At 40.1% G+C, this 12,312-nt stretch overlaps 1 pseudogene; it reads right to left on the bottom strand.

The window, feature by feature from the left end:
- Window positions 1–8,766: 8,766 nt before the first annotated feature.
- Window positions 8,767–10,043, bottom strand: LOC104983961 (annotated as a pseudogene).
- Between the last annotated feature and the right edge of the window lie 2,269 nt (window positions 10,044–12,312).

The raw sequence follows: 12,312 nt of genomic DNA on the forward strand, positions 1-12,312 counted from the left end.
TGGCAGAAAGTGAAGAGGAACTCAAAAGCCTCTTGATGAAAGTGAAAGAGGAGAGTGAAAAAGTTGGCTTAAAGCTCAACATTCAGAAAATGAAGATCATGGCATCTGGTCCCACAACTTCATGGGAAATAGATGGGGAAACAGTGGAAACAGTGTCAGACTTTATTTTGGGGGGCTCCAAAAGCACTGCAGATGGTGACTGCAGCCATGAAATTAAAAGACGCTTACTCTTTGGAAGGAAAGTTATGACCAACCTAGATAGCATATTCAAAAGCAGAGACATTACTTTGCCAACAAAGGTTCATCTAGTCAAGGCTATGGTTTTTCCTGTGGTCATGTATGGATGTGAGAGTTGGACTGTGAAGAAAGCTGAGGGCTGAAGAATTGATGGTTTTGAACTGTGGTATTGGAGAAGACTCTTGAGAGTCCCTTGGACTGCAAGGAGATCCAACCAGTCCATTTTGAAGAAGATCAGCCCTGGGATTTCTTTGGAAGGAATGATGCTAAAGCTGAAACTCTGGTACTTTGGCCACCTCATGCAGAGAGTTGACTCACTGGAAAGACTCTGACGCTGGGAGGGATTGGGGGCAAGAAGAGAAGGGGACGACAGAAGATAAGATGGCTAGATGGCATCACTGACTCGATGGACATGAGTCTGAGTGAACTCCGGGAGTTGGTGATGGACAGCGAGGTGATTCATGGGGTCATAAAGAGTCGGACATGACTGAGCGACTGATCTGATCTGATCTGATGCCTATATATATATATATATATATATAGGCATGATTTTAAAAGAATTTTACAGTCCTTTTCTGATATTTCATTATTAGTGTAAAGGAATGCAACTGATTTCTGAATGTTAATCTTGAAAACTGGTACTTTGTTGAATTCACTTATTAGATTTAGTAGTTTTTTGTGTGTGGAGTCCTTAGGGTTTTCTATATATAGTATCATGTTATCTGAATATAGTGAGAATTTTATCTCTTCCTTTTCAATTCAGATATCTTTTATTTCTTTTTCTTGTCTGATTCCTGTGGCTAGGACTACCAGTCCTATGTTGAAGAGAAACTGTTAGAGCAGACATCCTTGTCTTGTTCCAGATTTTAGTGGGAAGGCTTTCATCTTTTCACCATTGAGTATTATATTGGCTGTGGGTTTGTCGTAAGTGGCTTTTATTATGTTGAGATACGTTCGCTCTGTTCCCACTTTGGTAAGAGCTTTCATCATGAATGGATATTGAATTTTGTCCAATGCTTTTTCTGCATCTATTGAGATGATCTTGTGGTTTTTGACTTTTCTTTTGTTAATGTGAAATGTTACATTGATTGATTTTCATATGTAATCATCCTTGTGAACCTAGGATGAATCCCACCTGGTCATGTTGTATGATCTTTTTACATGTTGCTGGATTTGATTTGCTAATATTTTGTTGAGATTTTTTGCATCTATATTCATTAAAGATAATGGCCTGTAATTTTCTATTTTTAGTGTTGGCTTTGTCTGGTTTTGTTATCAGGTTGACAGTGGGTTTATAGAATGTCTTTGGGAATGTTACCTCCTCTTCAATCTTTTGGAAGAGTTTGAGAAGAATTGGTATAAGTTCTTTGTATGTTTGGTAGAGTTCACTTGTGAAATCATATGGTCCTGGACTTTTTTGTTTGTTTTTTTGTTTTTACAGATTCTATTTCATTTCTAGCGATTGGTCTGTTCAAATTATCTACTTGTTCTTGATTTAATTTTGGTGAACTGTATGTTTCTAGAAAGCTGTCCGTTTCTTCTAGGTTGTCAAATTTGTTGGCATATAATTCTTTATGCATGTGCTATGTGCTCAGTCATGTCTGACTCTTTGAGACCCATGACTGTAGCCCACCAGGTTCTTCTGTCCATGAAATTTTCCAGGCAAGAATACTGGAGTGGTTGACACTTCCTACTCAGGGGCAGGAGATCTTCCCAACCCAGGGATCAAATCTGAGTCTCTTGCATCTCTATATCTCCTATACTGCCAGGTGGATTCTTTACCACTAACACCACTGGGAAGCCCATAATTGTTTATAGTATTCTCTTATGAAGAATTTTGAGCATTACTTTACTAGCGTGTGAGATGAGTGCAATTGTGCGGTGGTTAACCCTTCCTATATCTGTTTGCTTTAGATTGATAGTCATATAGACTCAAACACATTTTAAAAAAAGAAGAATCTTCATTTTCTTAATCTCCTTCCCCACATTTTATGATTTGATGCCCCTTTTTACATCTTCATATTTATCCTTTTGCTGTGCTTTGACAAGTAGGTATTGTGCTTGTTTTTCTTTTTGATCTGTATACTGGCTAATTTAAGTGATTTACATTCCAACTGTTATTTCTTCCTTCCTATTTCTTCTTGCTTCTTTTCTATTTAGAATGCATGCTGTGTGTTAAGTCCCTTCAGTTGTGTCCAACTCTTTGAGACTCTATGGAGTACAGCCCTCCCAGGCTCCTTTATCCATGGGATTCTCCAGGCAAGAATACTAAATTGGGTTGCCTTGCCCTCCTCCAGGGGATCTTCTCAACCCAGGGGTTGAACCCACATCTCTTATGTCTCCTGCATTGGCAAGTGGGTTCTTTATCACTAGCGCCACCTGGAAAGGCCCCCATTTAAAGATGACCTTTCAATATTTCTTTTAAGATAGGTTTAGTATTGCTGTATTCTTTTAGCTTTTTGCTTGTCTGAGAAATTCTTTATTTTTCCTCCTTTCCTAAATGGCAGTCTTTCTGGGTAGAGTATTCTAGGCTGCATATTTTTCTCTTTCAAGACTTCAAATATATTTCACCACTCCTTTCTGGCCTGCAGTGTTTCTGTAGAGAAATCAGCTTGATAACCTTATGGTTTCCCTTGTAAAGAACTGCTTTTATCTTGCTGCCTTTAGAATCCTCTCTTTAACTTTTGCCATTTTTATTATGTCTTGGTGCAGGTCTGTTTGGGTTCATCTTGTTTGGGTCCCATCCTGATTCCTTTCTCTATTTTTTTTTTTTTCTTTTGCCCTACCCAGTTAAGTGGAGATTTTCTTGCCCTTTGGAAGTCTGAGGTCTTCTACCAGTGTTCAGTAGATGTTCTGTGAGAGTTGTTCCACCTGTAGATGTGTTTTTAATATATCTGTGGGCAGAAGGTGAGCTTCACATCCTCTGTCATCTTGATCTGGACCCCAGGGCAGTAATGACTTTCCTAATGTTTAAGGTATGTTTTCTTACCATCCTGTAAGTTCAACAGCAAAGATTATGTAATTTATTTTGTAGTCCTAGAGTATTGGGTGCAGAGTGTATACTTGACAGGCACAGACCAATGAGAGAAAAGAAACATGAGCTGACTTGTGGCAGAGTGTAGCATAAGACTCTGGGGAAAAGTGACTCCAGTGGAAAGTCTGGAATTCCAGTTTGCTGATCCTGACCCATATCTACCAGAGCTACAGTCTTCTTTTCTAGGTCTCTGAGAGAGAGCAAGTCAGCATGATAATTTGGAAAAATGCTCCCTTGTTATTACTAGTTAGTACTTTGGGTCCTGGAGGTGGAAATGGAAACCCACTCCCAGTATCCTTTCCTGGAGAATCCTATGAACAGAGGCGCCTGGTGGGCTGTAGGATTGCAGTCCATAGGGTTGCAAAGAGACACAACTGAAGCAACCTAGCACTGCAGCACTTTGGGCCCACCTTATTTTGTAGCCTTCCACTCTGATAAAAGAGTTGGATCAACTATGAAATGTGAGACTTCTTTAATCCTTTTTTTCTCCTGAGCCATCCATTGGGCTGTTCAGAGGCCCTAGGGCCTCTGATCTCTGACCTTAATGACCACATCACCATGTCATAAGGAGGAAAGAGAAAGAAAGAGCCCCTTCAAGTAATTCAGTAGGAAAGATCTCCAGAAGGACGAGGTCATCCTCCAAAGAGCAATCCTAATGGAAGTTGGAACTTTGCTCCTACCACAAACCCTCTTGGCCCTGGTCTGATTGTGAGCCTTGGGTGCACACATGTGCTCCTCTTCCTACAGGAAGGGAATCATGCTGATTTCACTCTTCCTAGTACAATGGCTCCCTAGTCTGACTGATCAGAATCACTTGAAGAGGTTATTAAAATCTGAGTAGAATTCTGGGAAAAAATCTAGACAAGTTCCCCAAGGGATTTTCAGGCAGTCAGCATGGCACTGGAGCATGGCTTGCTTTTAAGGAAATACTTCCCTAGAAATGGGGCAGTGCCATTACACACCACATTTTTTTTCCTTTCTTTGGTCAATCCAAGGATATCTAGATTCCATGATCAATCAGAAATGTGAGTGTCTTTTTCCATAGCGGAGAATCACCAAAGTATTAGTAAATTCCTACATATGACATTGTAAAGACAACTTTTTCTTCACCCTTGCTCTTTCTTCAACCTTGCTCTTATGTATTCTGCTATAACCAATGAAGTTAGCATATTGTTAGAAATTATAATCTCTTGGCAAATTCTAGAACATATGCATTTGCATGATCAAAATGTATTTTCCCTTGCAAAATGAATTTAGATTAACTTTCAAAATGTATGATACAAAGTACTATAATAATTTAGAATTATATACCCAATTATTTATAAAATTAAAGTACATTTTCAAGCTAAACAATACACTTAACCAGATTTAACCTTCCAACTTTATCTGTCCTCAGTCTTTGATTTTCTGAGGCTGGGAACAACAGCTAATATTTAGTGAGCATTTGCCATGTGTCAAGCACTCTTCCAATGTTTTACAAGTGTTATCCTATTTAATTCTTACAACAACCCCATGAAGTATGTACAACTTATCCTTCTGTAGATGAGGACACTGAAACAGAGAAAAGTTAAGGAGCTTATCGCAGGTCATCTAGCTAGTATGTGGTGATGCTAAGATTCAAACTCTGGCAGTCCTGAGCCCAAGTCCTCATTAACTAAGAGCCTTTGTAAACTCTTTTCCATTAATACCAGCACAAACCTCTCTTCTGGGAAATGCCCTTTTTCCTACTGAAGTAGATCCTATATGTTCCTTCTGGATTAATATGTTCATCCTTCAGCCCTGGGATTCAATGGTGAGTTAAAGAGACCAAGGAGAATTGAGAAATCAAATATCCTGCCCATTTACCAAACCAAGATTCTGCAGGTGATCTGGCTCTGAATCTAGAACTGAGCTCTTGCTAATGCCAAGACCAGATTCCTGATGATATTTGTGAAAGTCCTCCAATAGTCCATGTAACTGCGATTATAGGTAGAGAACACCCGTTAGTAGCAGACTCATTTTAAAGTCTCACCCATGGCTTCTCTGGGACTTCATTCATGAAAAGACAAGCTGCTCTGGCTCTAGAATGAACGATTATCCCTGATGATACTGAATTACTTTCTCCAGATTCAGTCTTCATCCAGGAGTCTTACTTCCCACCTGGGAATTTGTCCCGAGAGGCTGGGCTGTTGCTGTAGTGTGTTGATGTTGAGTGGACCTACCACCAAGATCCTAGTCTCCATGCCTATATTTGTCCTCATCTGCTGGACTTGTCAGATACTCATTATGATGAGGGCGGCAAACCTCCAGAATCTGTAGACCCTCAGCCAGCCACCCACTACGGGCTTCAAAGAGAATGTACAAAGAGGACTGAACACACATGAACATTTTCTGTGTGGCTCAAATTAACCTGGAGACCTGTGTAGTTCAGTCTCAGAGCATTGCTGAGTCCCAGAAACAAATTCAAAGCCTAAAGTAAATAAAATGGAGTTTCTACATCCAATGCAAACTAATTTAAAAATTAATAAAAACAGAAATTCAGATTCCCCCCTCCAAAAAATGGAGTTCCCATCTTTGTTCATGCAGCTGCTCCCCAGTCTTCCTTCCAACCTGCATAGTGCTTTACTTCTCCTTGTGTCCATTCCTGTACCTCCTTCTAACACACCTTATTAAGTCAATCAACTTAATCTTGCCCTCCCCCACAAAGTAAAAAGCCTCCTTCTTTAAGAAGGGAGAAGAGGCTTTGGAAATTGAGCTGACAAAGGATTTTCTCTAGTGGGAAGGCTAGAATGGTTGGGAGGGTTGGGGCTAGAGTCTTGGAATACTGCTGTATTCCTTTCCTCTCCTTCTCTTTCTCTCTCTCTTCCCCTCCCTCTCTTCTTCCTTCTTTTCTTCCTTCCTTCCATGCTGTACATTACATGCTCACAACTTATTTATTCTATAAATGGAAGTTCGTGCATTTAACCAACACTGTCTCCCTTTCTCACTTCTTCTAAACTGTGGGTCAGTTTGAACACCTTCTCCACATTACTGAGATAGTAATTGAACAAAGGGTGTAGATGTACAATTATGACCTTCAAAAGAGAAGAAAAAATATTTTAGGCAGGTAGGGAATAAATGGTCACACCAAAATCAGACTGTAACATTTTGTTAAGCAAGTTTCTGTGTTTTAAACATTTTCTATTTCCTGAATGATCTCCAATAATCCACACTCCCTAAAATGCAATAAAAACTAGTATGTTTTCATAATAGTGATTTTTTTTTTAATTCTATGGCAAATATATTTCATGTGGTGTTGCCATGTCATTTCATTTTTCTCGCTGGGTAAGTCCACTTTATGAATGTTTTATAAACATACCCCAGGAAATCTGGGGTAAGTCGTCTGTACTAGCAGTCAGAAATTTAGAGGCTCTAAATTCTTTGTTATAATAAATCTCTTGACGTACAAGGTACCATATTAATGGTAATTAATTTATAGCATAATTTAAACTTGTAGAAATAAAATGTTGATTGCCTCTGTCTGACCTTTCCCTGTCAGACCTAATTCACTTAGCCTAAGGCCCTCAAGGCCCATTCATGTTGTCATAGATAAGATTTCATTCTTTTTATGGCTGAATAATATTCCATTAAATTTATCTATCTCTATCTATATACCTATATACATATATATCTTTATCCATTCATCCATCAATGGACACAGGTTGTTTTGTATCTTGGCTAATGTAAACCATGCTGCAATAATCCTGGGGATGCATATGTCTTTTTGAATTAGTGTTTACATTTTCTTTGGGTAAATACCTCAAAGTGGAATTGCTGGGTCATACATTAGTTATATTTTCATTTCTTGAGGAACCTCCATACTGTTTTCCATAGTGACTGCACTAACATTTATCTTGTCACATTACTAATCAGAACTTTTTATGAAATGCTTCTCTGATCTCCTTTCCTCATAAGCTAGTTTAGACTGTGTTTGAACTGGGAGGATCCCTCTGCTTAGACTATCATAGAAGCTATACAGCCAGAAAGAGGAAGAAAAAAGTGAAACCATTTTTAGAGCTTTTTTTGAAAAGGCTAAGAGGACAAGAGAGATTCTCAAAGGAGAGGGAATCCTGGTGAGTACTCCAGGCAGGAGGAGAGCTTTGAACCTCAAGGTTCCTCTCACCAAAGGCTCCATCCCAGACACCCGGGTCCAACAGGACTGAGTCCTCCACACGTCACAGCAGAACTCTTCCTCTTGAGGATCCGGGGACTTGAACTCCCTCTAGAGGCTGAAGTGTGACACTTAAGGGTAAGGAAGAATACATAATGCTTAGGGGTTGAAAGGAAGCCAAGTGTGAAAAACTGTGAGAATAATGAATTTACTAAGTCTAAACTAAATAGTAAAATAATGAAGGCATCATAGAGAAGGTGACAGAAAGAAGGAGCAAGTGATTGAATGAATGAGCATCAGGGGGTTTTATTGCTTTAGTTTATACTTGATTGCCCAAATTTTCTCATTCTGAATATGTGCAAATTTGCAGAAGCTATAGAATACATATTTCTGTTTGGGAGATGAGACATTTCTTAATTCTGTTTATGGAATTTCTCTAGGTTCATTCTTGTCGTCCTACTTCCCAGCCTGGCTGGCTTCTGTACAGGAATGTTTGGCTCTTCCTGGGATATGCTGTATGATAACAGTCTCTTGGAGTCTCTGCTGGGTAGGCATAGCTTCAATTTATGTCTGCACTCTTCCAAAGGGTTTTGAAGTTTCCGAACTTCTAAATCCAGGACCAGCTATTTTGAAATAGAATAAAGAGACTTAAACAAGCAAACTGAACTCTGTCTTCCCTACCCACATTTCTTCCATGTTAACTTTAACCAGGGTGACAGTATTCAGGAGAGAGAAGCCACCCAATAACACAGAATGATTCTTTTTTTTAAACTGTGCAAAATCATGGGTTTGCTGTGAATGCTGTATGCTGGTAGGCAGGTGATCCTCAAAGAGTTAAACCACTTTCCAGGTTGTTTTGAACTAAACTTTTGCCCCAGGGTTTAAGAAATCTCCCTCTCTAATTGAAGTCTTCAGTCAGTGGCTGCTTATAATCAAGAAGATTGCACTTAAAAGGTATAGAAGTTGGTCTTATTATTGGCATTAGAAGATTTTGCTTTGTAATTACAAGCCAGGGAGTCTAGAACCAGTAGATCTTATACAGAGAGAATGGCAGACATTTCAGCTCAAACTGCATATTCACCAAGAAAAATGGTGCTGAGCTGTTTGTAACAAGAAGTACCATTGGCTTTTCATCTTTTGAGCTTCTGATATGCTATTCTATTTGTCTTCTAATGAAATTGGTGGTTATATTCATTCATCAAGTACTTACTGCTTAATAATATGTGCCTGGTGTTGTACAGAGAGCTTTGTAAACACTGAGTAGAGAATACAGATTCAGGCAAAGCAACAGACTGTTAAGTTCAAGGAACATGATCAGGAAGACTTGGGAAGGACATGTATCAGTCATCAGCAAAGTTTTTTTGTTTTAATTTGAGGAACAAATTTGAGAAACAAAGCGGCTGACAGCTTTATTGCTTTGAGGAGGGGATAGTTGGTTCAGGAGCTTCTTGATGGGGTGGGTCCACTTCTTCTTCACCATCACAGACTTCTGGTTGCACAGGATGGCTCTGGCTCTGGGGATGGTGGCCATGCGCAAATCTGGGTGGTACTTGTTCTTCCAGATCATGTGCCGGATGCTCCTAAAGGTGGCCTGAGCATTCTTGCTCACGGTGGTTTGCACCTCGGAAGTAACCAGTTTGTGCTGGCCAGATCTCTGGCACCATCATGACCCTTTTGCCATCGACTGCCGGCTGCATGCCCACAGTCTTGCTGTGAATGAGCCCATTATAGTGGAAGGAGTTGCAGGCCTTCAGGTTATTGGGTTTGGGGCTGTTGTTCAGTCACTCAGTGACCCCATGAACTGCAGCAGGCCAGGCTTTCCTGTCCTTCACTATCTCCCAGAGCTTGCTCAAGCTTATGTCCATTGAGCCAGTGATTCTATCCAACCATTTCATCCTGTCATCCCCTTCTCCTCATGCCTTCAATCTTTCCCAGCAACAGTCTTTTCCAATGAGTAAGCTCTTCGCATCAGGTGGCCAAAGTATTGGAGTTTCAGCTTCAGCATCAGTCCTTCCAATGAATATTCAGGACTGATTTCCTGTAGGATGGATTGGTTGGATCTCCTTGCAGTCCAAGGGACTCTCAAGAGTCTTCTCCAGCACCATGGTTTGAAAACATCAATTCTTTCATGCTCAGCCTTCTTTATGGTTCAGCTCTCACATCAATACATTACTACTGGTTTTTGGAAAAACCTTAACTTTGACTATTCAGACCTTTGTTGGGAAAGTGATGTCTCTGCTTTTTAATACACTATTTAGGTTTGTCATTGCTTTTCTTCCAAGGAGTAAACGTCTTTTAATTCCATGGCTGCAGTCACTGTCCACATTGATTTTGGAGCCCAAGAAAATTAAATCTGACACTGTTTCCACTTTTCCCCCATCTATTTGCCATGATGTGATAGGACTAGATGCCATGATTTTCATTTTTTGAATGTTGAGTTTTTAGACCAGCTTTTTCACTCTCCTTTTTCACCTTCATCAAGAGGCTCTTTAGTTCCTCTTCGGTGTTGTAAGTCTGCTCGTTCCTCTTGATTGAGAAGCTGGAGCAGTTCTGCATGACCATACATTATAGATACATGGTCAGGGTGGTGGCTCCGCTCACTGTGGCCGCCCGAGATGGAAAGAGCCAGCAAATATTTTTCATTAAGGGCTAGACAGATAGTATTTTAGGCTTTCTACAGTCCTAATGCTCTCTGACACAACTATCCCACTGTGCTGAAAGTTGAAATGTTGAATGTGAAATTGACCACAGAAAACACATAAATGATGAACATCGTTTTCTTTTAAGTTGTGTTTATTTATGGGCATTGACATTTGAATTTAATTTTTATGTGTCACAAAGTATTCTTTCTTTCTTTTTTTTTTCAGCCGTTAACAGATGTAAACACCATTCTTAGCTCATAGGGCTTACAGAAACAGGAAATGGAATAAATTTGGCTCATGTGCCGTAGTGTGCTGACTCCAGACATGAAATAATCTCTAGGACCATCTTGCCATCATTTGAGAGGTACCTGACTGCACGGAAGAGAGAGCAACCAGTGCATTCTTTTGTCTCAGGTGTGACTTTGTGTAGCACTCTTACAAAGGCATTAGAGTTGGTAAAATATTTACTTCTATTCTAAATACTGGAAGGGCATTTTGAGGACATTGCCTGCACTCCACTCCTCCCTGTATTAACTGTTCCAATGTGTAAAAACCTTCATTTGAGAATATTCTTCCCCATGTCCAAACTCAATCAGCTGTGCTAGTCAGCTGTGCTAGAGGGAAGGTTGTATCACGAAATGAAACCAAACTGCAAACAACACTGAATAGTTGAAACAATCTGAATAGTTTCTCTATAGAGCTCCATGGGCTGGGAAGAGCTTAGCTATAGATAATGGTCACAAACAGGAGGGCAGTATCTGCAGTGTGGGTTTAGATGGCGAACATATTGGCCTTACTGCTGTCACCTGGAAAGAACCTTGTCAAATTTAGAGTCCATCGTACAGTAAAGTCTGATGATAGAGTGAACTGCTTCCAGAGACAGGGAAGTCCCCGTGTTGAAATTGGGTAAGGAGGAGTTAGAGGTCAATTAGTGATGATGGGGAGAAGGTGATGTGGGATCTGCAACTTGAAATTATAAATTCTAAGACCATCACAGATGATGGCTTTGTGGCACATGTCATCTTGCTTCAGTTGGAGAAACAACATGAAAAAAAGAGACCAAAATGAATTTTGTTGTCATGCACCGTATTTTACATTTCAGATCACACAGGCCCAACCAGACATAATTACCAAGACCCACAGGTCCCTGGGTCCCTGGGATGGGCAATTGATTCCCAAACGGGTGAGTAGTTTAAACCCAGGTTGGGTTTTTCTCAGTCTTGTGAGCAAAGAACCAAGCATTTTGGTAAAAGTGGATGAAAAAGTGAAGGCGTTTCATTTCATTTTATAACCCAGGCTAATGTCCTCTCCCCTGTTGATTTCTGATCTTAGAAACCAAATACTTGCTAAGGGAAATGAAGTCTGAAAAGGGGGGAAAAAATAAGCTAAGCTTTAAGTATGTCCCAGTGGTAAGCATTTAAATTAGAGCAAAAGAAAAAAGCTCTCTGAACCAAGCGGTGAAGGCTCCCCCGACCTGGACTCTTAGGGTCCAACCCTAAGAGAAAGGGCAGGTCCCCCAGGCAGCTGTCTCTTGCACCGGTTGGTGAACTGCTTTGTCAGCAGCACCACGCATCATTAGCGGATCTGGAAACACTCCAGCTGCCTTCCTCTTACACTCTCTCTGTACCTCTCACTTTAAAAAAGCTTTCATCGACATCATCCCAAACATCTTTTGTTTTCCCAGCTGGAGAAGGCTTTCTTTCTGTTTGCATCCCCTTCTCCAGCTAACTAAGTTCTTTTGCCCTTAAGAACCACGACCATGAATCAAAGGGAATCATCACCTGTAAACTCTAAAGTGAATCTGGGCGCTTTGGGATTCCATAACTCATCTGTCTTCTCGGGGCTGCCATATTTAGTTACATTTTCCTTACGCTGTTGGTGGTCATTATCTTCCCTGCTTTCCATCCCCCATATTAGAGGCAAAATATGAAGCCCCTCACAGCAATATTTTCTTCTGAGGTTTAGCTCCAATGCAGCATAATCCTCTTTGCTTGGGTGGGGGGTTCCCAATCCTTCTGTCAAGCTGGGGTGAGACACATGTCTAACCTATGGCTAGAGTTATTTACTACATAAAATGATCTCCTGTTCTGGGGTTTAACATGAATTTTCTGCAAATGGCTTTATAATAAATCTCAGGAAGAAATCAATGTATTTAAAAAAAATTTTTTTTAAAGATTGATACCCATTTCTTGCCCATAAAACCTCACACAGAATTCTTGGCTTTCATACATTTTTCATGCATTTTAATCTTTACATCTAAAGTTAAATGG

Source organism: Bison bison, unplaced genomic scaffold (genome assembly GCF_000754665.1).
Source record: "Bison bison bison isolate TAMUID 2011002044 unplaced genomic scaffold, Bison_UMD1.0 scf7180017863702, whole genome shotgun sequence".
Lineage (NCBI taxonomy): Eukaryota > Metazoa > Chordata > Mammalia > Artiodactyla > Bovidae > Bison > Bison bison.